The 26,342-nt window shown below is 48.7% G+C and overlaps 1 protein-coding gene across 1 annotated transcript in view; it reads left to right on the top strand.

The window, feature by feature from the left end:
- The first annotated feature begins 15,306 nt into the window (after nt 1–15,306).
- Nucleotides 15,307–26,342, top strand: part of Hpcal1 (hippocalcin like 1) — a 102,558-nt gene continuing 91,522 nt past the window's right edge. The window contains exon 1 of the mRNA XM_050141906.1: nt 15,307–15,587. The gene's annotated coding sequence lies outside the window, so the exon portion shown is untranslated. The remainder of the gene's footprint in view (nt 15,588–26,342) is intronic.

Below are 26,342 nucleotides of genomic sequence, written 5' to 3'. Positions count from 1 at the left end.
CTGCCTGTGTTGGAAGGCATCAAACCGCCGCCTCCCCTAGATGGTTGAGTCCCAGCCATTCTCTCAAGTTCACAAGAAAGTAAGTGGGGGTGGGGCTCTCCTAGCCACAGAGCATGCTCAGGCTTTCTCTGGGAGCCTGCCCTTTTCCTCCTGAAGAGAGCAACGAGGTCAGCTTCTGCCCCAAGATGCTTGGTATGGAAGGCTGGGGCCAGAGGGCAAGCCTTTATCCTCAACAAGCTTGCCTCCCTTTCACTCTGGCCTGAAAACCATCTCCCCTTCCTTTACTAAACCTGCCTCAGATGGCATCTTCAGACTCCGGTGATGCTCTAGAGAATTTCCCCAACCTTCCTAACGCTATAACCCTTTATACTGTAGTACACCTCCAACCATAAAATGATTTCCATTGCTACCTCATAACTGTAATTTTGCTACTCCTACAAGCTACCAGTCCATACATCCAGCAAGTATTTCTAGGGACACTCTGTCCCTGCCTTTGCAGGTCTCTGGCCCCAAGGAACTCACATCTTGATGGTAGAGATAGGTAAATACCGAGGTTTGGAACAAAAACAACATGGTCAGACATTCCCTGAAGCAGATGCGGGCACAGGAGGGGAGGGGAAAGCTTTGCAAGGCAGGTGTCAAATCTAACCATCCAGAGAAACGCTGCCTTGACATTCCTCAACTCTAACTTAATGTAAAAGCCCATGCTGAGAAAAGTATGCAGAGACGTATGCAGACTGTTTATTTGGTGACCCTGTGTCTTGTACACTGGGACTTAATATCTCCCAGTGGGCTAATGAGGACATAAAGCCCCTTGAATACGATTAGTGTGGCCGTGGATTGACAGTAGTATGTGACAATCGGGGATTCAGGGCTTTCTATGGAGTCGTGGCTTTTGGTGTGAGGGCTTCTGTTCTTGTTCACAGTGAGAGATGTTTTGGAAGTAGCTACTGAACACCTGGTTTTTTGCAGCCTCAGGCTCCTGTCCAGTGGGTCTGAGCACAATTCTGGCCGCAGAAGAACTGGAAGGTTTTCATGGAAGGAGGCGAGATGGGAAGGAGGTCTCATGAGTAGGGTGCAGTGTACGGGAGGCCTGAAGGCAGGCACGCCACACAGCTGGCCTGCAGGCAGATGTGGGAGAATGAAAGAGAAAATTTCTTAATGCCTTGACTGAGAGAAGGGATTTGGTTCCTTCACCAAAGCCGTGTTTCGTGGCTTTCCGTATCTTCTCACTCACACCGTTATCACCTCAGAGATTTTTAGAACACTTCATCAACCCCAGAAGAAACCATATACATTTTAGAGCCTCCCCAATTCCCTCTGAACCTGGCCCAACTCTAGAAAACCGTGGCTCTATTCCAACAGTGGAACGACTAGACATTGGATCTTTCAGGTTCTGTCTCAACAGCATCAACCCAGAGAGTACCAAGGCTTGGACCTCATTGGAAAAACCTATCCAGCCCATTTTTCCTTTCTTCCTACCTTCCTCACTCTCCCTCCCCCTCTTTCTTTCCTTTCTTCCTCCTCCAGCTCCTCTTTCTTTCTTTAAGGCAGGGTCTTTGCCCTGGCTGGCCTCAGACTTACTATGTAGACCAGGCTGGCCCCAAACTGTCCTCAACCCTCCCTCCTTGGATTTCAGGTGGGAGTCACCTTGCTCCTTGTCGTGGTCATCTCCTGACGCTGTCTCTTTTAAGCTCACACACTACCCAAATTGAACATCCCTGTTCCAAAATGTTTGGGACCAGAAGTGTTCTGGATTTTGGTACAGTTTTCAGATTGGGGGAAAATATGAAAATTTTGTATATCCATTAATAATATAGCTTAAATCTGGAGCATGCCTTTAACTCCAGCACTTGGAGGCAGAGGTAGGTGGATCTCTTGAGTTTGAGGCCAGACTGGTTCCGAATGAGTTCTGAGATATGCAGGGTTACACAGAGAAACCCTATCTTGAAAAACAAACTAATGTGTGTGTGTGTGTGTGTGTGTGTGTGTGTGAGAGAGAGAGAGAGAGAGAGAGAGAGAGAGAGAGAGAGAGAGAGAAGGGGGGGTTGGTGCTTGTTTATGGGACCCAAGTCCAGAAAAAGGCCTTCCTTTGCTTTTTTTATACCTGATACACGCAGCCTGAAGGTAATTTTACCCACTGTTGTTAGGGAGCCATGTTTTGACTTCACTTGCCTTGCGTGCTGCAGGCTTCAGTGTGGAATCTTCTACTGTGGCATTGTATTGGCATACCAAGCTTTTGAATTCTGGAACATTTTGACCTTTTGTGCTTTTGGATCAAGGATCATCAACCTATATTTTATTTTACTTTTTACATACTTTATTTCTTTTCGGATTTTTTAAATGTATTTTATGTGTATAGGTGCTTTGCCTGTATCTCTGTCTATGCACCATATGCATGCAATGGCCTCAGAGGCCAGAAGAGGGTGTTGGATCACCTGGGACTGGAGATAGAGATGGTGGTGAGCCTCCATGTAGTTTCTTTCTGAGCATTAAACCCAGGTCTTCTGGAAGAGCAGCCAATGCTCTTAACTTCTGAGCTGTCTCTCAAACCCCTGATTTTACTATTATTTATTTGTTTGTTTTCACATTTTTTTATTTTTTATATGTATGAATGTGCACCCCCTGAGTGCATGGGATAGCTGTGAGCTACCATGTGGATGCTGGGAACTGAACCCAAGTCCTCTGCAAGAGCAACAAGTGCTCTTAACCACTGAGCCATCTCTCTAGCTCTGGCCTTTACCCTTATTTTATTTTTAAACGTGTGTGTGTGTGTGTGTGTGTATCTGTGTGTCTGTGTATGGGTATGCACATATGAGTGCAGTGCCCTCAAAGGCCAGAAGAGGGTGTCATATCCTCTGGAGGTGGAATTCCAGGCTTCTGGGAGCTGGTCTCTATGGGTGCTGGGAATGGAACTGCAGCCCTCTGCAAGAGCAACAAGTGTTTTAAGTACTGAGCATCTCTCCAGCCCCTCGACCTGTACTGTATTTCACCACATCCACACTGCACTGTTTCTGAGCTACTTAGTTCCTATCCCTTAGGACAGGATCCTGAGTTTATCTAGACCTGCAAAGATTCTAGTTATAAGCTCATTCCTTTTCCATCCTTTCTTATAGGAAGACCTAACCATCTCTCTCTCTCTCTCTCTCTCTCTCTCTCTCTCTCTCACACACACACACACACACACACACACACACACACACACACCCTGGCTGACATGAAACTGGCTATGTAGACCATACTTAGAGAGCTCTGAGCTCTATCTGCTTCTGCTTGAGATTAAAGTATGTGTTCTGTGCCCTGTGTTTACTATCTCTTTAGAAAGGAGGCTAAGTTCGTTCTCCTTTTTCTTCTTCCAGCTAGAATAAGACTATAAATGCCACAGTTTTTGTAGCCGCTCTGAGTCATGGCATGGCTTTGTAAATAAAAACCATACCACTCAGAGGAACAAGAGACAAAAGACTGGGTCCCTGTCACCTAAGGGTGACATTTTAATCTTGGGTTTCCTACCTCTGGGCTATTGTTTTTGTTTTTTTTTATTATTATTAAAATCAACTTCCTTGAATTATAACAGACAGAAAATGAAAAATCGCCTGTTTGGGTGTGTTTTTCCATATGTATGTGTGCATGTGTCATGATGTTTAAAGTCTAAAGGTCAGCTACAGTGTTGTTCCTCAGGAACTGTCCACCTTTTTGAGACCAGATCTCTTACTGACCTGGAGCTCATCAGTTACATTAGACTGGCTGGCTGGCCAGAAAACTCCAGAGATCTACCCATGTCTGCCTCCCTAGGCACACACCAATGTACCTGACTTTTTATGTGGGCTCTAAAGATCAACCTCAGGTCTTCATGTGTGTGCTGTGTGCTGGCTAGTTTTAAGTCAATTTGACACACACTAGACTCATTTGGAAAGAAGGAACTTCAATTGAAAAAATGTCCCCAGCAGACTGGCCTGTGGTGCATCTTCTTGATTAGTCGTTGTTGTGGGAGGACCCAACTCACTGTGGGTAGTGCTATTCCCTAGGCTGGTGGTCCTGGAAGTTATAAGAAAGCAGGCTGAGCAAGCCACGAGGAGTGAGCCAATAAGAAGCATTCTTCCACGGCCTCTTCTCCAGTTCCTATTTCAAGGTTTCTGCCCAAGTTGAGTTCCTGCCCTGACTTCCCTCAGGGATGAACTATGATGAGGAAATGAAACCAAAATAAATCCCTTCCTCCTCAAGTTGCTTTTGGTTATGACATTTCACCACAGCCATAGAAGCCATGACTATGACATGCTGCAAGAAATTTCTCCGCTGAACCATCTCTCCAACTCTGAAAAGCACCCATTTAAAGTGTTCAGTTTAATGAAGTTTGAGAGATGTTCGTCCCATTTAACTAGTACCTCAAGATACAGGATATCCCCAACCCTCCCCAAAGTTCTTTGCATCCTTCATAGTCAGTCGCTACTCCCTAGGTAACAACCATCAATCCACTTCCTGCCTTACAGATTCATTCCAACAGCACGCATGTGCGCTCACGTGTGTATGTACACATATGAATACAGATGCCTGCAAAGTCCAGAAAGCAATATCGGATTCCTGGGAGCAGTTATGAGCCGCCCATTGTGGGTACGGGGAGCTGAACTCAGGTCATCTTCAAGCACAGTGTGAGCTTTTAACTGTTGAATCATCTTCCCAAGGCCACCTCTGAGCTGCTTTTACCTGAGGAAGAACTAGATGGGCTACCTTGCTGAAGTCAACATTTTTCAGAGCTCTTTATTTATGGCTGATGGTGAGAGAGCTAAATAGAGACATTGTCTACACAGCTCGGCGCCTAAGCAGATCTGGTGTTTGCTTAAATCCCCATGCTTTCTTGGAGAATCTTTGATTTTCCAAACCCTATCCCCCATCCCCCATGCTTTAGGTCAGTTCCCCTGGGAACAGATCTGGAGGTTTGTTAGAGAGGCCCCAGTGTGTTAAGGTGCACGGATTGGGACGGCTACAACAGAGACTGCCCACCCCACAGGGAATTCTGTTGCTAGAGGGACCTCAGAGTTGCTCAGGACCTCAGTATGTCCAAATAGACCTGTCTCCAGATATAGGCTACCCCGGGTGCAGGTAGACCTTAGGTTAGGTAGCCTCTTCCACTAGCCAACAATTCCCAGGGAAAAGTCAAGAGCCATTGTAGGCAGATACATTGGTTTTCTGGCCGCCCGGATGCAAATAATCATACAGAAACTGTATTAATTACAACACTGCTTGGTCAATGACTTAGACATATTTCTGGCTAACTCTTATATCTTAAATGAACCTATTTCTATTAATCTATGTATCACCACAAGACTGTCGCCTGCTGGTAGGCGTCTTTCTCCTTTGGCAGCTTTCTACCCTCTGTGAAAACAAAAGAAGAACCTCTTTTCCAAAGCAAGATATCCTTAGACCCAAATTTTGAATTCATGATACTTTTAAAATATATATGTTGGTTTAGCTTAGCAACCTGTACAATGAAATGTCTCTCTGTACTTAGTTCATTCACAGTCAAAAAATTCAAAGAAAACACAATAATATACATAATCCAGACTGTGTATTTTCCATCTTTATGTGGCTTATTTTATTATCTTCACTCCTTTAATCTATGATGTCTGTATTCTGTCTCTGTCTGACTTTGTTTTATTCTTTAAATTTTTTATAACTGTCTATACTATTTTTCTTCTCTCTCTCAAGCCTACATACATTTTTTAAAACACACTGTGACCTGTTCAGAGGTTTACTTCTGTCTGAATCTGCCTTTATTGCAGATATGTAATCATTTTCTGACAAGGAGTGCTTTTAAAATGGTAAGCAGCTTGGGCGCAGTGGCCCTGGATGCTGGCTCTGCCTCTCTCAGCCTTCCAATATGACAGAACTACCTTCACTATCAGCTCTGGGACCTGCAGGTGGGAGCCATGCTCACCACCTCAACTCTGGTAACCAGTTGGCTCATGCTGCCACCAAGTAACTTGCAGCATATTGCCCACAAACCCCATTTAAGTGCTCAGCTTCCTGAAAGAGCCAAAACTGTTTGTGCAACTAGCATGAACCAGGAAGCCTTAAAGGAGCTGTACAGTTTTTGTTGCTACCACTGAGTCAGGAAGCCTTCTCTTAAAGGAATCGTACCTCTGTTTGTTTCTAGCAAACAGGGCCCATCTGAGAAAATGCTGCTACCATGAAGCTGTGCTTAACTCTGTTTCTTTTGTGTCTAGAATTTCTTCCCAAGCTCTTTCAGGTTTTATGTGGATCTAGTTGGCCCATGTTGGTTTACCATTGTATAGACGGAGACTACTCATTCATCTCCCAGCCACTCAGACCCGAATAAGAAACTATATTAATTACAACACCATTTGGCCAATAGCTCAGGCATATTTCTAGCTAACTCTTATATCTTAAATTAACCCATTTCTTTTAATTTGTGTGTCACCACGAGTCTGTGGCCTACCAGTATGGTTCCAGCTGGCGACTGATGTCTTTCTCCTTCAGCAGTTACATAATATCTCTTTGACTCCACCTACTCTCTCTATATATCTCTGTTTGGATTTCCTGCCTGGCTTTACTCTACTAAGCCTTTGGTCAAAACAGCTTCTTTAATAAACAATGGTAATAAAACATATTCATAGCATACAGAGGGGAATCCCACATCAAGCCATAAGTCACCAAAGCGCACAGCAGCTGAGAAAATGAGTGTTATGGCTATGGTGGGAATCCAGGGGGTTCATCCTAGCAGCTGCGACACAGTGTCTGCTGGTGAGTGTCCTCAGAATCATTTAGATGTGTGGGAGCTGTGTGCACCCATCAGTCATCGTTCCTCACTGTGTTCCACACCTGCCCCTGGCAACCAGGCATCTATGGTGAGTCTCCATGGATTTGTGAGTCATACCCCTTCACTATGTACCTTGGGAAGAAAGCCCGCTGGGGAGATGCATGGTTCCCCATGGGTCAGAGGTCCCCTCTTGGGGACCAGTATTGCCTGTCCTCCTCTATGTCTATTGTGTGCTCTTTGCTACCCTCTCCCCACATCACCCACACCTGAGAGGCTAAGGGTTCTGATTTCTTTTTCACCTTCATTTGTCCAGTAAGCTGGCCTTAGTTAGGCCTACGTTTCTCAGCTGTCATTCCTGACATTTTTCCCAAAGGTGACTGTCCATGCCTCCTTGTCTTGGTCCTTTCTTATTTTAAGCATCATTCACGATGCCTTCCCTGGACCTAATTAAAGCCTGTGACATTTCACTTCCTTCTGAGTCGCATTTTTCCATCCACTGTGTCTAAGATTCTGCCTTACTTTCCCTACTCTGTCTGAGGTTCAGCACTACCCAGTGTGGTGGTTTGAAAGAAAATGACCCCCCCCCCCAGAGTGGCACTATTAAGAGGTGTAGCCTTGTTGGAGTAGGTGTGGCTTTGTTGGAGTAGGTATGGTCTTGTTGGAGTAGGTACGGTCTTGTTGGAGGAAGTGTGTCACTGTGGGGGCAGGCTTTGAGGTTTCAAATATGTTCTGGATATCTCCCAGTGTCTCAGTCCACTTCCTGTTGCCTTCTGATCAAGATGTAGCCAGCACCATGTCTTCCTGCATGCCACCATGCTCCCTGCAGTGATGATAATGGACTGAACCTCTAAACTGTAAGACAGCCACCCAATTAAATGTTTTCTTTTGTAAGAGTTGCCATGGTCAAGGTCTCTTTTCACAGCAATAAAAACCCTCACTAAGACACCCAGCATGTGGTCTCACAGGGGTGCCTCCAGTCAACAGTGTTACCTCTGACTAGTTAGAGAGATGGCTCCCCAGTGATTACTGTCCCTGGAACATTGACATTCATATGACCCGGGTATGGTGACACACCCAAATCCAGACTTAAAAAACGAAGGAATGTTCAAGGGAGGGTATTCATGTTACTTTAAAAATTATTTTAGGGGCTGGAGAATAGGGCTAAGGCCTTAAGAGCACTGACTTCTCCAGAGGACCAGGGTTCAATTCCCAGCACACACATGGCAGCTCACAACTGTCTGAAACTCCAGATCTATCACTCTCACAGACAGACATACAGATGAAAGCACCAGTAAAAATATAAAAAATAATTATTTTATTATTTTATATGTACGCATGTGTGCCTTAATATATTAGTGGATCAGGTTTTCATCCACAAACAGGAAGTGGGAAAGGGGGAGATAAGAGAAAGTAGGGTGAGGCTATCAACCCTCAGGTCTGGACACATTTCCTCCAGCAAAGCTCCACCTCCCACAGGTTTCATAGCCTCTCCAAACATTGCCACCAACTGGGGATGAGGTATTCAAACACACCAGCCTGTAAGGGGACATTTCTTACTCAGACAACCACCAGGACCTTTAATACATTTGTAGCGAAGCGAATATACTTTGTGTCATGATGTACAAAGACAAATAGTAACACAGTTCAGACTCACAGCCTATTCTTCTGTATTGGCTTTGAGATCTGCCCGCAGACACTGGCATTCATCTAATCGATCTGACCTGCCGTCTCTGGGAGTCTGTGGTTTCCATGTCACCGGCTTCAATCAACATTGTTCCTCCAGAGTTTGCGGTGACATGCTGGCACTGGGCTGTGGGGCTTCTGCAGCTCTGTCAGGTTCTCTAAGGACAAGCACAAATGCTGTCCTGAGTTAGGGGACTGGCCTCGAAGTCTCTCCTGGATGTGGCCAAACAACTCTTCCAATTCATGATTCTTATGACAGCATGGGGTGTACCCTTGCCCGGAGGTCTTCTCAAACCCCACTGTACTATTGCTTATATTGTCTTTCCTGGCCGCAGAGGAGGCTGAGAATCTTGCATGTGTTTATTGGCCAATGCCTACTTTTGTTTTCTTCAGTGAGATCCTTTTTTTGTTCGCAAGAGGCTTTTCAAGCCAGGTCCCTGTTATACTCATGACAGCGGAACCCCGCAGGTCAAGTGAGGCAGGGGGAAATCCATTTAGATGTCTGTACTCCGGGGCCTACCTCCCACTTACCATTTATTATTTATGACTTGAAGTAAATGTCTTCCTCTCTGATGTTTCCAGTTTATTCATTCGTGCAATGCACAGCTCGGTAGGTTTTTGTGGATGTACAATGTATGAATCACCGCCTGATGTCAAGAAGAAACCCTGTACCCAGCAGCTGCCATTCTCCTCACCCCTTTCCGGTCAGCCCCTGCAAACGGGAATTTGTGTCAGTAGTCTCTGTGGGTTATCTTTTCTGGGCATTATGGAGAGATAGACTGTACAGTACACGGTCTTTTGTATCTGGCTGCTTTCACTTGGCATGGGGTTTCAAGGTTCAACACCTCACAGCAGGTAGCTGTAGCCCATCACTTTGGTCCATTGATGACCCTTTCTTTGTAGATAACACTTGGTTAACACATTCGTTAGCGGATAGATTTGGGTGGTTTTTAGTGAATCCTCGACTGGATTGTACACACATTTTGTTATTTATGGTCCTCAACCTGTGGGTTGTGACCCTTTTGTCAAACTTCTATCTCCAAAAATATTTATGCTATGATTCATAACAGTAGCAAAATTACAGTTATGAGCTAGCAGTGAAAATAACTTCAGGTTGGGTGTCTCCACAACATAAGGGACTGTATTAAGGGATTGCAGCATCAGGAAGGTTGGAACCACTGCTGTTCAGAACCCTGTTCCATACCAAATGGACCTGATGGGTCATAAGGTGACCTGTATGCTTAAGTTGTTGAACTGTCTAACTGCTCTCCATAACCAACACTGAGCTGCATTCTCGTTGGCAATGACTTTCAGTCTTTAGTTCCCAGGTCCTTATCTTTATGATCCTAGCCGTACTGGGAGGGACAGAGAATTCGCCTTTATGTTCTTCGAAGTCTTAAAAATTTAAATTATACTACTTACTTATTTTTTATTATTATTTGCTTGTGTTTTGGTTTTCTTTTGAGACAAATCTCATGTAGTCCAGGTTGGCCTCAAACTCCTTACGTAGCCAAGCCTCTGATTTATGTTTCCCGATGTGCCATGGGGTCAAAGTTTTTTTTTTCATTTGCTTATTGGTCATTTATATAAAAAGATATCATCCTTCAATTTCAAGTCATGAACACTTAAAATTTTTTTCTATGAGTTTTATAAGTTATTGATCTAGTTTGAGTTACTTTTTGTATAGGATATGAGGTAGAGACCTAAATTTATTCTTTTTCTGTTTGTTTGTTTGTTTGCTAGATTTATTTTTGAGACAGGTCTCATGTGACCCAGGCTTGCCTAGAACTTGCTGTGTAACTGAGGATGACTTTGAACCTCTGGTTCACCTGCTTCTCCTGGGTGCTGAAATTACAGCACACACACACACACACACACACACACACACACACACACACACACACACCTGGTCTTCCAGGTGTCCCAGCAGCATTTGTTGAATACACTGTTCTTTCTCCCATTGAATTATCTTTATAGTCATGACAAAAGTCACTTGACAATGTGCCAGGGTTTATTTCTGGACTTTCAGTTTAATCTGTCCATCCAGATGGTAATTTTGACACTAGAACCACACTGGCTTGATTACTATCGCTTTGTAGTGATGACGCTGCTCTTCCATATGGAAACTAGAAAGTGCATTTACTACTTGCCTTGGAGGAAGAGGTGGCAGGCGGTTCTTAGAGTGTAGTCCCTGGACCTGCAGCATCAGCATCAACTAGAGCAGTGGTTCCCAACCTGTGGGTTGCAGTCCCACAGGAGATCACCTATCAGATATCCTGCTTGTCAGATATTTGTATCACGATTCAGAACAATCGCAAAATTACAGTTATGAAGTAGCAAGGTTGGGGGGGGGTGTCACCCACAACATGAGGAGCTGCAGCGGTAGGAAAGTTGAGAACCATTGCTCTAGACACTCGTCAGAAATGCCCTCTCTCAGGCAGTGCCCCAAGCTTGCTCCACTAAAAACTCTGGGCCTGTGGCCCGGCAGTCGGCATCCTAACAGGCTCTCAAGGGATGCTCCTGGGCGCTAAGGCCTGGCATTCATTGCATTGCATCTGCACTGTCTTGATGTCCATGGAGACAACCGCAAGCACATATGGTTATTGATTGAGCACTGGGGTTGTAGTCAATCCAAACACACTCAATTTCAAAGTTAATGTGGAACGAGAATAAAAAATACCTCATTCATGATTCTTACATTGATTTTTCACATACGTACAGGATTAAGTAAAATGCACCATTAAAATTGATTTCAGGTTTCAGGGAGATGGCTCTGTGGTTTAATGCAATTACCGGACAAGCACGAACACCTGAATTCACATCCCTAGATCCCACATGTTTTAGTTTGCTTTCTCTGTTGCTGTGATAAAATATTCTAACCAAAAACAGCTTAGGGAAGAAAAAGGCTTATTTAGTTATACTTCCGTGTTACAGTCCACTGAGGGATGTCATGGCAGGAACTCAAGTAGAAGCTTGAAGTAGAAACCGTGGAGGGATTCTGTCTTCCGTGGATACTTGCTGGATCAGTCTCTGGCTCACTGGCAAGTGGTGGTGTGCACCTATAATTCCAGCGCTCAGGAGGCAGAAGCAGGCAGAGCTCTGTGAGTTCTAGGCCAGCCTGGCCCACATAGAGAGTTCCAAGCCAGCTAGGACTCCACAGTGAAATATTCTTTCAAAACAAACAAAAACAAACAACCCCTCCAAAAAATTGGGTGCGGGTGCTTGCTGGAAAGATGGCTCAGTGGTTAAGAGTCCTAGCTACTCCTGCAGAAGATTTGATTCCCAGTACCTACATAGTTGCTCACAACTGTCCGTGACTCCATTTCCTAGGGATCTGACACCCTCTCCTGGCCTCCAAGGAGCACTGGCGTGCACGTGGAGCACAGACATATATTCAGGCCAAACAGCCATACATATAAAATAAGTTTTAAAAAAGAAAGAGAAAACCCAAACCAAAAAACCCCTGATCCCTGTGTGAGGCATGCACTAAGGTCTCAGGGCACCAGCAGCTCAATTTCCTGGAATAGAGACTACACTGAGAACAAGGGGTGGAGTGGGGGGGCAGGCAGGTCCTTCCCAGTTTACACTGGTTCGGAACAGTGGTCAGGGCCATTGTTTGTATTTAACTTTGGAGTTTAACTTCTCCCCGAGGGATCTGATGTCACACAGATCCTGGGCTAGCTCTCATTTTCAGACAAGGAAAAGCCATCAACGCAAAGCACAGAGCAGAGCCTCGAGTCGGGGCTTCTGATTTCTGTGGGCGGATCCTGACAGGCTGGGGACTCTCCCTCCAGCCAGCTGTCAAAATCCACAGTAGCACAGACCTGTAAACCCAACTTGGTGACCGTGGAGTGAGTGCTCCAAGATCAACATTTGCAGTGGCTGAAGTACACTTCATGGTTTATGGAGCCATTTCCCACTCCTTAGTGTGTCTGAGCCGACCTGCCTCTCATCAAACCTGCCTGATGGTGGAGTAATCTCAAAGCCATCAGAGTCTTATCCTGTAACACTGACCAAACATGGTACAGCTGGGGCTGGTCCCGGGCCTCCTAACTGACATGTTGGTTTTCTATATATGTGCTGCGTGGTCAGGCTGATGGAGGAGGACACAGTGGGCCTGGAGGAAGAGGCCAATGAAGAGGAGAGAAATGCGCCTATCATTTCCTGGATACCTACCACGCTGTAGGCCCTGTGTGTACACCAACTGTTTAAAAGCATCAATATCCATCCACATTTAGGAACTAAGAGCAGGAGGGGGAGCAAGATGTCACAGTGGGCAAAGGAGCTTTTCTGCCAGACTTGATGATCTGAGTTAAAATCCTGGAACCCACGTGGTAGAATGAAAGAACCGGCTTCTGCAAGCTGCCCTCTGATGTCCACACACACATGTCCTGGCACATGTACACCCACACATACACACACAAATAAATAAATGTAAAAAATAAAAATAATAAAGGGATGCTGGAAACCTCGATCCTGGGTCAGTTGGGGTGACTGCAGAGAATGTTTCAGGCCTGTCAAAGCAGGGGTGGGAGGATGGTGGCTAAGAAGAGGTAAGGGAGGGAATCGTTATGTCTTCCAGACACCTCATGAGGTATGTCTTAAGTCCTAAAGGTCCCGCCCCTCTGTCCTGGTGCCTCAGCATCCAAGGTAGGACAGAGGAGTCCCAAAGATGCAGGGGTAAGACCTCCTTAAAGCCATGAGTAGGTTCTGGGGCCCTAGCGTCAAGACCAAGGAGGGGTGATAGGTATAGACTAGACTGGCCAAGTGCTGGGCTTGAAGGCAGGCCCCACTATACATAGCTACAACCAAGTTTCTTTTCTTTTCCTCCTTCTTCTTCTTCTTCTTCTTCTTCTTCTTCTTCTTCTTCTTCTTCTTCTTCTTCTTCTTCTTCTTCTTCTCCTCCTCCTCCTCCTCCTTTTTTGCCTTTTGTTTTTCAAGACAAGGTTTCTCTGTATAAAAGCCCTGGCTGTTCTGGAACTCATTCTGTAGAATAGGCTGACTTTGAACTCACAGAGATCTGCCTGCCTCTGCCTCCAGAATGCTGGGATTAAAGACATGAATGAGCCACCACCAACCGGCTACACTCATGTTCCTTAAAGTACTATATAAGTTAGCTTTTTATTTAATCTTAACATTAAATTTATTTACTCTGTGTATGTGTGTGTGTGTTGTTTGACTGGGCATCCAAGAAAATCGTAACTCCCAGAGTCCCTCACAACCAAGTAGGTCCATATGACTAATTCTGGACGTGAGCGTAAGCAGAGATAACTGGGCTAAACTACTGCCAGGCCTGGCACTCCAAAGACCTCCCTGAAGTGCTGCTGCTGCCCTCTTGGCGTCATCTTAAAGGATGTTGCAGGCTGGTGGTAGCTGGAGGGTTTGCTGACATCGCTAGAGAGAAGCTAGACGGTTTCTGAATGTCTGAGCGGGGGCTCCCTCTTCCAGGCTGAACTGCAACCTGGAAGTGGATGAGTGACCATAGTACAAAGCAACCTGCTGGACCGACTGGATCTCTGAAGCCCTCTGCCTCTGTTGTCCACTTGCTGGGGTGAGGCTGCCGAGGGCTTCTTACCTGTAACCTGACATACCTGTGCAGTTGGAAAGGGACAGAATGACCTTCGATTGGGCCTTTATTGGGTAGGAAGTCGTCATGGTCCGAGGGACCATGACTAGCCCGCTAGCATCATTGGACAGGTGCCCTGTAACCCTCGCAGCCATCATCCCCTTGCGTCTTCTGGGTTTAGCTTTGCCCTGCCGCACTAGAAGCTGGAAGGAATGGAGGAGGCCCTGGGGCTGCCCTCCACCCTCCTAGCCGCTCTACTACCGGTTCCCCTGGCAGCCTCCTGTATAGTAGGAGTTCACTCGCATGTTTTTGTGGAGGAGGATTTGAAGGAGGGATTTGAGTTTTTCCCTAGAGACGCCAGAGAGACAGTTTTGTCTCTGCACAACAGGCTCGCCCAGCTCCTCATATAAACTGTTTCTGTGGTTACCTGTCTTCTGGGATGTTTGCAGTGGGTGGGCATGGCAGGTGCGATCTGCCAGGGTATGCCGGGAGTTGATGAAGGAGCTACCGTGCCCCTCCCTGGCATCCAGAAGGCCAGCTGTCCCTAGTATGGGAGATGTCAACCAAGCCCCCCTCCTCACCAGGAAACTGAAACCACACTGAATGTCAAGGGAGGCAAAGCCCCCAAGAAGGATCCTGGCCCTCCTCACTGTCTGTTTTATAGGTGGGGAAACTGAGACTGAGAGAATGAATCTAAGGGTTTTCTTGGCAAGACGATTGAATGAGTTGGGAGAACTTCAACGGGAATCCAGGTCTTTCTGCCTCCAGGCCAGGCTCTTCTCTTTAACAAGGCGCGGGAAGGTGGGTGATAGGTGCACACGGGACTGGCGTGGAGAGGGAGGGAGGAGGGCCTGGCGGGCGGCCCAGAAGGTGCTGGGGTGCCTAGGGCGACTCAGGCCTCTTTTCCACTTCCCTGGCCACCAGGGCCGCACTTCCTGCCAAGAACTGTGGGGGCGGGGGGCGCTGGAGTAAAGCCGGCCCCTCCGGGCGCCGCCTCTCGGCCTCTCCCACACCCGCAGGCCAGAGGCCAAGGGTGAGGGAGGTGGGACCAGCGCTCGGCCCCTCCCCTGCACCAGAGTCCCGTGGGACTGACACCCAGTCGGGAATCTGCGAGCGGTCAGGGTGGTAAGAAGCAGGGGTCGCGAAACGAGGGTCCAGCAGTGGGTGTGTCACAGGACGGGGGCGTGGTCGGACTGCAGCCGGGGAGGGGCTAAGTCTGGGGGCGTGGTTGCGGCGTGGGGGGCGGATCCTTAGGAAACTTGAGAGTCCGCCCCCGCCGTGTGCCCCGCCCCGGCCTCCGCCTCCGGGTCCCGCCTTCTCGTCCCTTCCTTCCCGGGCTGGCGGCGGCTGCGGGTGGTGGACCTGCGGATCGGCGGCGGTCGCCCACACCTCGCTCCCTCCTGAGCCGGCGGATCCTTTTGTCTCTTCGAGCGGCGAAGGTCGCAGGGCCGACGCAGCGGCTGCGGGCGCACGGACGCCCGAGCTCCCAGTCACTTCCCTGGCCTCAGCCGCTGCTGAACTTGGTCTCGAGAAGCCGGCGGACCGCGTCCAGTGCCGGAGCCGGTAGGAAAGGGGCTACTGTGGGGCCGCGGGGCTGCGTGGAGGGAGCGTGTGTGCAACTGCTCGTTGCGACCCAGCTGTGTGAGTGCGCGGGTGTGTGCGCACCGGTGCTGATGGTGCCTGTTTCTCTGCGTGTTGGACTTGACGCGGACCATGGCGTGGCTCTAGAATGGCGTGTCCTCGTGGGGATCGGTGTGCTCGGTGGGATGTACACTTTTCAGACTGCGTTTGTGAAATTGTGTGTCGGGGTGCAGTTGCCGGTGGGGACTAGTGCAGGGCAAGTATGGAGGGGGAGCCGCTGTGCGCAGCGTAGGAGTGGAGGGGTGGGCGTGGGCGGTCAGGCCCCCCGCTAGCTGAGCCCCCGGTTGTTGTCTCTCGGCGTAGTGCGCAGCTCAGGAACATGATGGTATGGTTAGGACCCGACCTGCACAGTGCCTGCCTCATGGGTAGCGGGAATTAATCCTTCCCCACGGGGGTGGGGGGAGACCCACAGGGTCCACGTGGGACGCTTGTGGGCTTCTAAAAGGGATGGGGACCCACGCGGTAGTGATCAGCTCTGGGACAGTGGGAAAGATCAACCCAACCCTGGCCTTGCCGTTACCAGCCCTGAGACCTGAGCCAGACACGCCACCTTCTTGGGTCGCAGTTGGCGTCTCTATCTTATGGGTACGGTCCCTCTGGAGCTGTCTTTATGGAGCTGAGAACGCACTATGTGCAGTTCTTGCACACAGTAGGTGCTCTTCACTGGATTCTCATCTCTTTAAAAAGAAATTTGTTTTGTCTATATTGTGGATGACGCTCTCATTTCCTCCTCTGCTGTGGTTTGTGCCTCCTTCCTGGCTCTAACTTGACGGTGAAAGCCTGGGAGATTGGAGAAAGTTTAGGCGGCTGGGTGCGCTGCCTTCTGTCCTTACCGCGGGCTGCGTGGCGCGGCCTTCGCGGGTGTGGAAGCCCGCCGTGCCAGGCACCACCCAGCGTCTGCGAAGGGTTCCAAAAGCCTGCGACTACAGACTCGGGAGCCCTTTTGTTCAACAAGTGCCTGGAGGGATGTCGCTCTTGGAATTCGTGTCGCTGTGTGAAAGTGGCGGTCTCCGTAGACACGCAGTCAATGGTTCCTGGAGCCTTCCTCCCCGCCTGGTCATTGGGGAGGCCACCCTCTGTTCTCCAAGCCACTACCAAGTCCCCCCATCCCCCAAGAGGAGGGTATTTGCCAGGACTCCAAACCCTGTTAGACACCGCCCCCCCCACCCCCAAGCCCCACCTGCCTCTGCTCCCATGCAGTCATCCCGATGCAGGAGGCCGAGGTCCGCGAGGCGCCCCTCCTTCCAGTTCCACTCCTTGATTAAAAAAAGAAAAGAAAAAGATATATTTAATAGTATTAAAACCTGGTTAAAAAAAAACCAACGCACTGCCCTGGATATGCATGCTGTTCTCGACTCAGCCCGCTGCACTCCAACATTTGCTCTTCGCCAGCCCGAGTGGCCAGTGGCGTGTGGGGCTGCTGCCGCGGCCCTGCCAAGTCCCTTGATGGCTTTCCTTCGCTGCCTTGTTCTTCTTATGACCCTTCCCAGTTTAAAAACATCCTTTTAGCAAGGGAGGAACAGAACCTTTTGGTGTCAGGGACTCTCAAAACGGAGCTCTGGTGGGGACTGGGCTGGGCTGGGGATGCCTGCCACCTGCCCTTGTACGGTGCTCCTAGGTGCTCTCGCAGAAGCTGGAAGACCTAGCAGGCACTGAGACACGGGAACAGAAACCTCTGGTTTGGGTCCTTTGGTTTGTCTCCAGAGCCCTGAGGTCTTTGGGATGATGGCCATCCAGGGATGTCAAGCTGGTTTATCATCCTGATTTGATGTCGGGGACTTTAGAAAGCCACCTGCTCTGAGCCTTAGCAAATGATTTTATATCCTGAAGAGAAAATGGCTTTTGACTGGAATCTTATCTCCCCCAAATCAGATTTAATAATCATTTTTAAAAAATCAGTCTGACTTTCTCAGCTCAAAAGACAGACCCAAAAGCTGCCTTGTTTTGTTTTGCTTTCCTGGTTAAAGCCAGCCCTTTGTCTCAAGCAAACCAGTATTTTGGCCTTCGATCTATTTCTGTTTCACTTTTGAAAGCGCCTGTAATTACGGAGCTCTTGAGGTTTTATTGGATAATGTGCCAATGGGAAGGCCCAGGGGCTGTGCCTTTCCCTGTCTCTCAGGATGTAGTGCCACTGCCTAACGTGGATTCCTTTGAGCCCTGCTTTTACAGTGTTTCCTAGGTGAAACATAGCTGTCAGTGTGTCTTAACAGGTCAGAAGCCATGTCTTTGAGAATGGATGTCTGGAGGCTGTTGGCTTGTGAGAGATCGGAGCAGGTGGACAACCCAGATGAACAAGGGCTTGCCCAAACTCTGGCTAGATGCTTACTTATGACCAACAGTGTGGAGACAGAGAGAGACAGAGAGAGGGAGAGAGAGAGAGAGAGAGAGAGAGAGAGAGAGAGAGAGAGAGAGAGAGAGAGAGAGAGAGAGAGAGAGAGAGAGAGAGAGAGAGAGAGACAGAGACAGAGACAGAGACAGAGACAGAATGAGAGAACTTGAAGGAACTGTTTTAGACGTGGACCCAGTCCCATCTCTGACCACAAGGCTGTGCAGAATTAGAAATTCCCATGGAGGAAGAAGGAATAGGTCCAGAGCCTCTTGCTAGGTTAGCTCCATCTTTACCCAGAGACACTGTTTTCTTTTGTTAGGTGGTAGACCTGTTTTTCTTAGTCTTTTTGAACTCAGCACTCAGGATCCACATCCAGTTCCATACTGGCTAGGCAGCAGGATGCTTTCTGTGGCTTCCTCTCAAACTTCCTCTCAGACTCTGTATTGCCCCTGATAAATGGTGGGACTCTGGGTGTACCTGTAATCCAATGATAATCCCAGGACGTTCCAGGGAGCCCCAGTGTTTCCTTGGGATTGAAGGTTAAGCTATTTGGCAGCTTGGTTCTTTACCTAGGTTAGGATCTGGTTTGTACTGGGTCCCAAGCCAGGCTTGTTTGGTGTGATGGATGCTTTCAGTTTATGAGTTGCTGGCCCAGGCTTGATGGGGATTATGTATGTCTTTGGAGTTTGTCAGGATCTGATGTAATCGAGCTGGGGAAGGGAGGGCCCATTTGGAGTTAGGATGAGCCGACACTTGGAGCTTTTAATTGTGCTCTGCTTTGCCCCCCTCCCGCTCAAACCTACAGTCGTTTGGGGCTACTTTGGGGTGTCTGTGTGTCTTTAATTCTCACATCGTTCTTGTAGTGAGATCCTTTTAGGTTGGGTTCTTAATCTGTGGAGGATGTAATTGCATATGGAGGTATCAGGATGGGCTGAGGGGCTAATCCCTTAGTGTCCCTTGTTCTACGTAAGAGGAGAACAACGTTCACTTCAAAACCACCTACTAGTGGGGCAGGTTGTTATATATAACTTCAGATAATCAATATAGTTTGACAGGTAAGACGTTTCTTCAGTGCCGATGAGCAAGGCGTGAGCTTAAAGAAATTACACACACACTAACACACACACGTTAGAAAGCCTTACCTTGACCATGTTGGTTCACATAAAAATGAATTTCCAAGGCAAAGCTTTACACCTCAGCATTTATGAACCATGACTAACTGAACCCTCTCTTCTCCCAGGCTTTCCCTGCTCACTGTCTCCCGCCAGCCTGAGGGTAGGAGGCGGCACTGCTGGGAGCCCTTTTCCTTTACCTTAATGACCCTGTCGCAATGCTCGCCAGCCTAGTGGTTCTGCTTTCCTGGTACCGTATTTGTTTCTTTGTGGTGTTTTGGGTGCAGCCTAAGTTGGCAAGCAGCCAGGAGCCTGGAGGTGGAGGTGCCAGTTCAGCTCTACCTCCTTCCATTCCGCAGTCTTCTCCAGGAGCCGGCAAGGGGCCTCTGACTAGACTGGTTACCACAGCTCCGTGAAGATTCCCATGATCCTAAAGAAAAGGAAGAAAGGGAGTGGGGCTGTAGCTCTGTGGTAAAGCTCTTCCCTGCCGTGCCTGAGGCTCTAGGCTCCACCCCCCAGGATTGCCAATTAAATTTAAAATGGAAGAAGGCCTGGGTCAGGGGGTAGGGGAGTTTAACTTGCACAGCCTTCATGGATTTTGCTTCAGTATCCTCGGGTCTCTGTTGAAACCCTTCCTTGCTCTTAAGTCTGCCTCAGCCAAGGCTGAGTCCCTCAGTAAGAGTAGCATAGGCTACTCCGAATCCCCTAAGCTGGTAGGTGACACACATCTATGTCAATCCCTTGGCTGCAGCCCTGGTTCCATCTTCCGGGATAGGATATAGGGTTCATGATTCCCATCCCAGCTGGTCCAAAACTGTGTTGAGCCCACATCTTCTACCTATCACGACTAGACAATCTTTTCTCCTCAGCTGTGGAAGCTCTGTGTCTCAGGTAGGGACGAGGGCTCTTTTCTGTCCCTCATTGCTCTTGGTGAATCTTCAAAGTGAATCTGGAATGCCTGCCTCTTCCCCTCAGCCAGAGCCACCTCCTCCCTTGTACCGTGCCTTCTGGTGCTCTCGCTATGGCATTGCCACAAGCAGCTCTATGTAGGGGTGCACATTCGGGCATCTCGCTCCCCCAATCAGGTTTGTCCTCTTACAGAGTAAGTGCTATTTCCCATGCCTCCTGCAAGCCTCTTCCAGTCAGGGTCTGGGAAGGCTTAACCTGAGAATGGGATGGGCAAGTCATCAAAAAGCCTTTGGAGGTCAAGGGACCCAAGTAGGAGAGCCTCTGCCTAGGATAGGAGCAAGGGAGCTTCTGGGGGGGGGGTGGTGGGGATGCCTTCTAAGTGGGAGATGTGGGGAGAGTAGAGGGGCCGGATGGTTGCTATCCTCTCTCTATCCTCCAGAGTTCTCTAACTACGAGATTCCTACCTCTGCAATGCTGTACTATAACTCACATAAAGTTATGGCCCTTTTAAGTGTACAGCTCAATGATATTTCTCTCAGTCTACAGTTACATAACCACCACCATCATCTGGCGAGGGCTCCTGAGTCTCTTCCGAGTGAGACTTCATGCCCATGGGCAGTGACTCCCCGGCCCAAGCTCCATCCACACAGCCTCTTGTCACCAGATTCCCTTGCTTTTCCTTTTCTCCCTCCTTTCTCTTCCTAGGTTTGAACCAAGGGAGCTCTTCCTCAGGGTCATTTTGGAGTCTACCAGGTAGAAGTGACTTGAACCAGGCGCTTGTGCATCTCATTTCTACATGGCGAGCTCTCTTATTGGCTTCCCTGGCCTGTACCTGGCATAGTCCTGGTCCCTAAGATGGACTCCGAGGACATCCTAGTTCCTTCATCTAATATCTAGTAGAAGAGTGCACAGCGGAGTGTTGGAATTTGGCGTACAGGGTATATGTGCCTGAGATGCTGTGGGGGCCTTGCTGCAATTACCGTCTCCTTCATGAAGAACCTGGGAAGCAAATGGCATCAAACCCGTCTCTTAGAGATAAGAGCTGAAGAGGCCCAGGGCAAAATAAAGAGCCTCAGACTGTCTGTGTCCCGAAAGGTGAAGACCCGGAGCTAAGCCAGGCCTTGTGCCCTGCTTTGGTTGTCACTATGTGCCTGGTATGACCTGGCCTGGGCCGTCTTCTTGCACGGACTCATCATCATTTCCTAAGCTAAGGTAGCACCTTCCGGGGCATGAGTGGTACATGACGTGTCTTCGTTTGCCTCCATGTCTGGTCCAGCTGGCAGCAGTAGCTGGACTGTGGCCATGTAGAGAGTTCTCTTGGGATGTAAGTGGCAAGGGTGGGCATCCTTGGGTGGGGGAGTGCTGGAGTATCGAGGTGTGCTCCAATGCTTTCCACATTTCAGAAGGAACACTCTCCTTGCACTTGCGGGTACTAAGGAAGCCAGCGGAGGAAGGTGCCCTGTTTGACCGGGCATGAATTGGCACAGACACCCATGCGAGCAGTGCTCAGACCTGAGACCTCCAGACACACTGTCAGGTCCCAGGCTGCTGCTTTCCCATTGATACAGGCAACTCTCATGGTAGACCATGAGGATGTCTTGTTTCCTTCCATTTGTAAAACAGCTTGGGATAAGACAGGGACCTCTGGCCCAGCCACAGCGTGTGCTCTCTGATGTATTGTCTGGGAGGGTTCTGGGCCCACCTGGACCTTCAGAAGAAAGGTGGCAAGTCTGTGGCCACTGTCGCTGTTTAAGCCTCCTTGAATGGCAGCACCTCTGTGCCATTTGATATTTTTCTTCCAAATTCATGTTGAAGAGAATGACGTGTACGTGTGTGTGTGTGTGTGTGTGTGTGTGTGTGTGTGTGTGTGTGTGTAAAGGCTACTGGAAGGGAGCTGGGAATGTCTGGGTTTGGAGTTTGGAAGACCATTTTGGGTCTTCTTGATCTCGTGGCTTCTGAAATCCCCCTTCTTGGGTTTCCTCTTGCATCTACAGGGTCGCTAATATTGGGGCTTCCAATATTCCAGATGACTCTGCAAGTTGCTTCTCATGCTCAATGAGGCTGGGCCTCCTGCCCCTTGCCCGGGAGTCCAGGAAAGCCTGTGCTGTTGTGTTTTCAGGCCGAGGAGGTTGGCTTGCAGTGCTCACACTCAGACCAGAGCGGTGTGCTCATGACATACCATGCTCCTCCTCAGTGAGGGAATGCTCTGCGCTCTGCTTTCTGTCTGCAAAGGGTGGTGCTGCCTGGAAGCAGAACCAATGGCAGTCCTCACCCCTCTGTGCCCCTCACACCCTCACCCCTCCCTGTCACTCCCTCCCTTCCCATTTGCTTCCCTGTACGTAATTTTTGGAGGGAACTGAGAACCTCTTAAAGATCGGTCATTTCCAGCACCATGCAGGGTTGTTTTTCATTTGTTTGTTTACTATTACTATTGTTAATAGATGCTGTCCTGGGCTGGAGAGGTGGCTCAGCAGTTAGGAGCACTGACTGCTCATCCAGAGGACTGAGTTCGATGCCCAACACCCACATGGCATCTCACGCTGCCTGTAACTCTTAAGATCTGACACCCTGAACACATACATGCAGCCAAAAACACAATGAACATAACTTTAAATAAATAAAAAAAATAGATGCTGTCTAGCCTGGGGCCCAAGCGGGTGTTTCCCCCACCCCTTGCCCAAGTGTAGCTGGGTAGAGATGTTGTTTGTTAAAAACCCCTCCACAGTGTCTGTGTGGGTCGTGTGCTTGGTGGCACAGCCTGGATAGGGGCACAGCCATGGCTTCCAGGTACGGTATGTGACCTGTAGCTGCTGCCTTGGCATTTTCAGCTAGTGAAGTTAGAAGCTAGCCCGTCTGGGAGACAGCCATGTCATAACTCTGGCCTTCATCCTGGAGTCTTAGACAAAGACTCGCTATCCTCTGTTCCCAATGCTATTCTCTTGCTGAATCTGACATAGTATGGCCTGATAGTCCCCTGACCCCACTGTCAGGTGAGATCCTGGAGTTTGGAGATATCAGTGAGAATGGGGCAGATGAAATAAAAGCACAGGTGAGGGGTTCAGGGCCTCTCAGTAGGGGACCCCGCAATATAGGGGCTCCTTGTACCAGTAGCTCCCTCCCATAGCTTGTCTGGGGAAGTTACTGGCTTTCTAGGAAAACCATGTCACTAGGGTCATCACTGTCATCACCACCAGACATTACCATCACTGCTCATAGTTGTTACCACCACCTACCGCCACCATCAGACCCACCGTTATCATTACTACCATCACAACAGTCATCAGAGTTATTATACCCACTGTCATCACCACCATCACCACCATCACCACCATCACCACCACCACCACCATCACCACCACCACCACCACCATTATCGTTGTGGTCACCACCACCACCACCCACCACCACCACTACCATCATTGTTGTGGTCACCATCACCACCACCATCACCACCACCTCCACCACCACCATCATCATTGTGGTCACCATCACCATCACCACCACATCACCACCGCCACCACCATCACCACCACCACCACCACCATCCCCACCACTATCACCACCACCATCACCGCCACCACCATCGCCACCACCATCACCACCACTGTCACCACCACCACCACCACCACCATCCCCACCACTATCACCACCACCATCACCACCACATCACCACCACCATCCCCACCACTATCACCACCACCACTACCATCATCGTTGTGGTCACCATCACCACCACCATAACCACCACCACCACCACTACCATCATCATTGTGGTCACCATCACCACCACCACCACATCACCACCACCACCATCACCACCACCACTACCATCATCGTTGTGGTCACCACTATCACCATCACCATTATCGTCATAATCATCACCTAGTCTCGGCATTGACTCAGCCTTTGGGCCATGCTCATGCCTTGTGGTTACAGGTAGTAATTATGAGGGACCTTGCATAGGATGACTGTAGGCATAGGTATCTCGTGCCTTGTGGTTATGGGTAGTAATTATGAGGGACCTTGCATAGGATGACTGTAGGCATAGGTATCTCGAATGGATGTGTGGTAGAATATCATTCTGAGACTCGCTCCAGAATTACTGATCAGGAAGCTTCTGGAAAAAAAAAATCCATCCATTTTTTCAAGCCAGTGTTGTCTGGGTTGTGGTGTTCTCTATGCCCCTCCGGGGAGCCCAGCTGTACTGCTCAGGCACTGTTTGCCCACCTGTCCTGAGGCAGTGGACCTCTGAAGCTGGAACCCTGTAGATTCCTCCTGGTTGGCGTTCCCTTACTGGCATAGAGCCAGGAGCACAATGGATGCCCAGATGTGTGCTGGAGCAACCCCCACTTGCTCAACTATAGGATGGTGATTGCATTCAATTATTTAAAATCTCCACAGCTTGCCTGAGGGGCTGCTCTGCAGGCTTGCGTGGCCAGGCCAGTGCACTAGTGGCATTTCCTATGTGTGTCACTGATGGGTGTGTGTTTGTTCTGGGCATTTGTTAAAACTGTGACATAGCGGTCTGGGAGCCATCGAGACTTATGGGTTGCTGAGATGACCCCTGTCCGGCTAATGTCTGGCTTTGACTTGGCATAGGAAGCTTTCCTCTCTACATTTCAGTCTCCTCATTTGTCAAATGGGAGTTTATGGCTGGATAAGTTCCAAATACCCCGTCAGCTCCACAGTTCAGGAAAAAAAAATGGTTTTAAAAAATGTAAACATGTGTGGTAAGACATATCCAGTGAAGAGCGTACTGAGAAATTTATGTAGCTAGACTGACTGCAGAAAGAAAGAAAGAACAAATTAACGAAGAACCTCCTAGAAAATGCAGACACCTTGGCACCCGCTGTGTTGAGCTGCGGCACAGCAGAAAGTGATACTGGGAGGGGACCCACAAGTGGGGCACAGGCAAGACAGAAGCAGGAGTGGGGGGGGGGTGTGGAAGCCGGGGAGCTGAGCTCTGAGGCTTTTCTCTGCTGGTGCCACCATCCAGCCTTTGCTCTTAGCTCCCTGGCAGGTGGGATAACAAGGCAGGGCTCCTGGGCAGGAGGTGGACGGCAGCCTTGCCCACAGTGGGAGGCCACCAGAGGTTTGCATGTAAGCTCAACCCTTGGGCTCTGGACTCAGTGCCTTATTTAGAAGCTGTGTGCTGTTCCCACTGGATGCTTTAGCAAGGAAAGCCACTGGCCAGGATGCGGTCCTCCTCATTCTAATGACGGGTTTTCATACTTGGGAGAGTCTATGCTGATGACTGGGAGGCGGTGCTTCTTATTGTGATTAATTGTTAATTAGGGACATGGCAGCTCCACGAAGTATTGCAGAGGACAAGTAATCATACTACTTTTCAGACCAAAGTATATTTAGTGATGTAAAACTCTGACCAGATTTTGCTTCAAATTCATCTTGTGAGAGAACTCCTAAGAATTCCTTTAATATTAGTGCACAGTCGGATAGTAGGAGTTAGTTCCTGGAGTTGAACACCGGGAGTTTAAGCGTTTCCTAAGTATGGGGTTGGGAACCAAAATATGCAGTTATACAGACAGCTTCATTTTACTTACGTTTGAGAGGGAAAAGCCAGAGGAGGCCCATGGGAAGGAGGTGCTAAACTGAGAAGAACAGGCATTGAGTATGGCTGGGAGCTGAGTGGACGTGTCTTCCCTGCTCCTCTGTGTTTCTGCGTAGTCTGAGTTTTACGAAAGTCTGTGACTTTTGTAATTAGAAAGAAAAGCAGGCTGGAGAGATGGCTCAGCAGTGAGGAGCACTGGGTTCTGTTCCCAGAACCCACATGGTGGCTCCCAACCATCTGTAACTTCAGGTCCAGGGCGTCTGGTGCCCTCTTTTGTTCTCCACGGGCAGAGACATACACTCAGGTAAACACTTGTTCACATAAAATAAATAAATCTAAAAAAGAAAGAGAAAGAAAAGGAAAGAAGAAAGGAAGGAAGAAAGAAAGAAAGAAAGAAAGAAAGAAAGAAAGAAAGAAGAGAGAGACAGGCGCCAGATGTTGTGACCCATGCTTGTAATTCCAACTCTTAGGTGGAGGCAGGAGGGTCAGTAGTTCAAGGCTGGCCTCAGTGTCAGTGAGTTTGAGGACAAACTGAACCTTGTCTAAGAAACAAAATATCACCACCACCAACAGCAAAAAAAAAAAAAAAAAAAAGAAGGAAGGAAGGAAGGAAGGCTGGTTGGCTTTTAAAGGAGCCTTGACACAAGTCTTTCTTGCTCATCTCTTCCGTGGCTTACTCTCTTTAATTTGTTTACCCAACTTCCTCCTTATCCCCAGACTGTCTGGAACCCGCACGGTCCATACTTGTGACTGTGTGA

This window comes from Alexandromys fortis, unplaced genomic scaffold (genome assembly GCF_014885135.2).
Source record: "Alexandromys fortis isolate MF-2015 unplaced genomic scaffold, M_Fortis_MF-2015_v1.1 scaffold_30, whole genome shotgun sequence".
In the NCBI taxonomy this organism is placed as follows: domain Eukaryota; kingdom Metazoa; phylum Chordata; class Mammalia; order Rodentia; family Cricetidae; genus Alexandromys; species Alexandromys fortis.
Note: the sequence above shows the minus strand (reverse complement) of the source record. Positions and strands in the feature narration are given on the sequence as shown.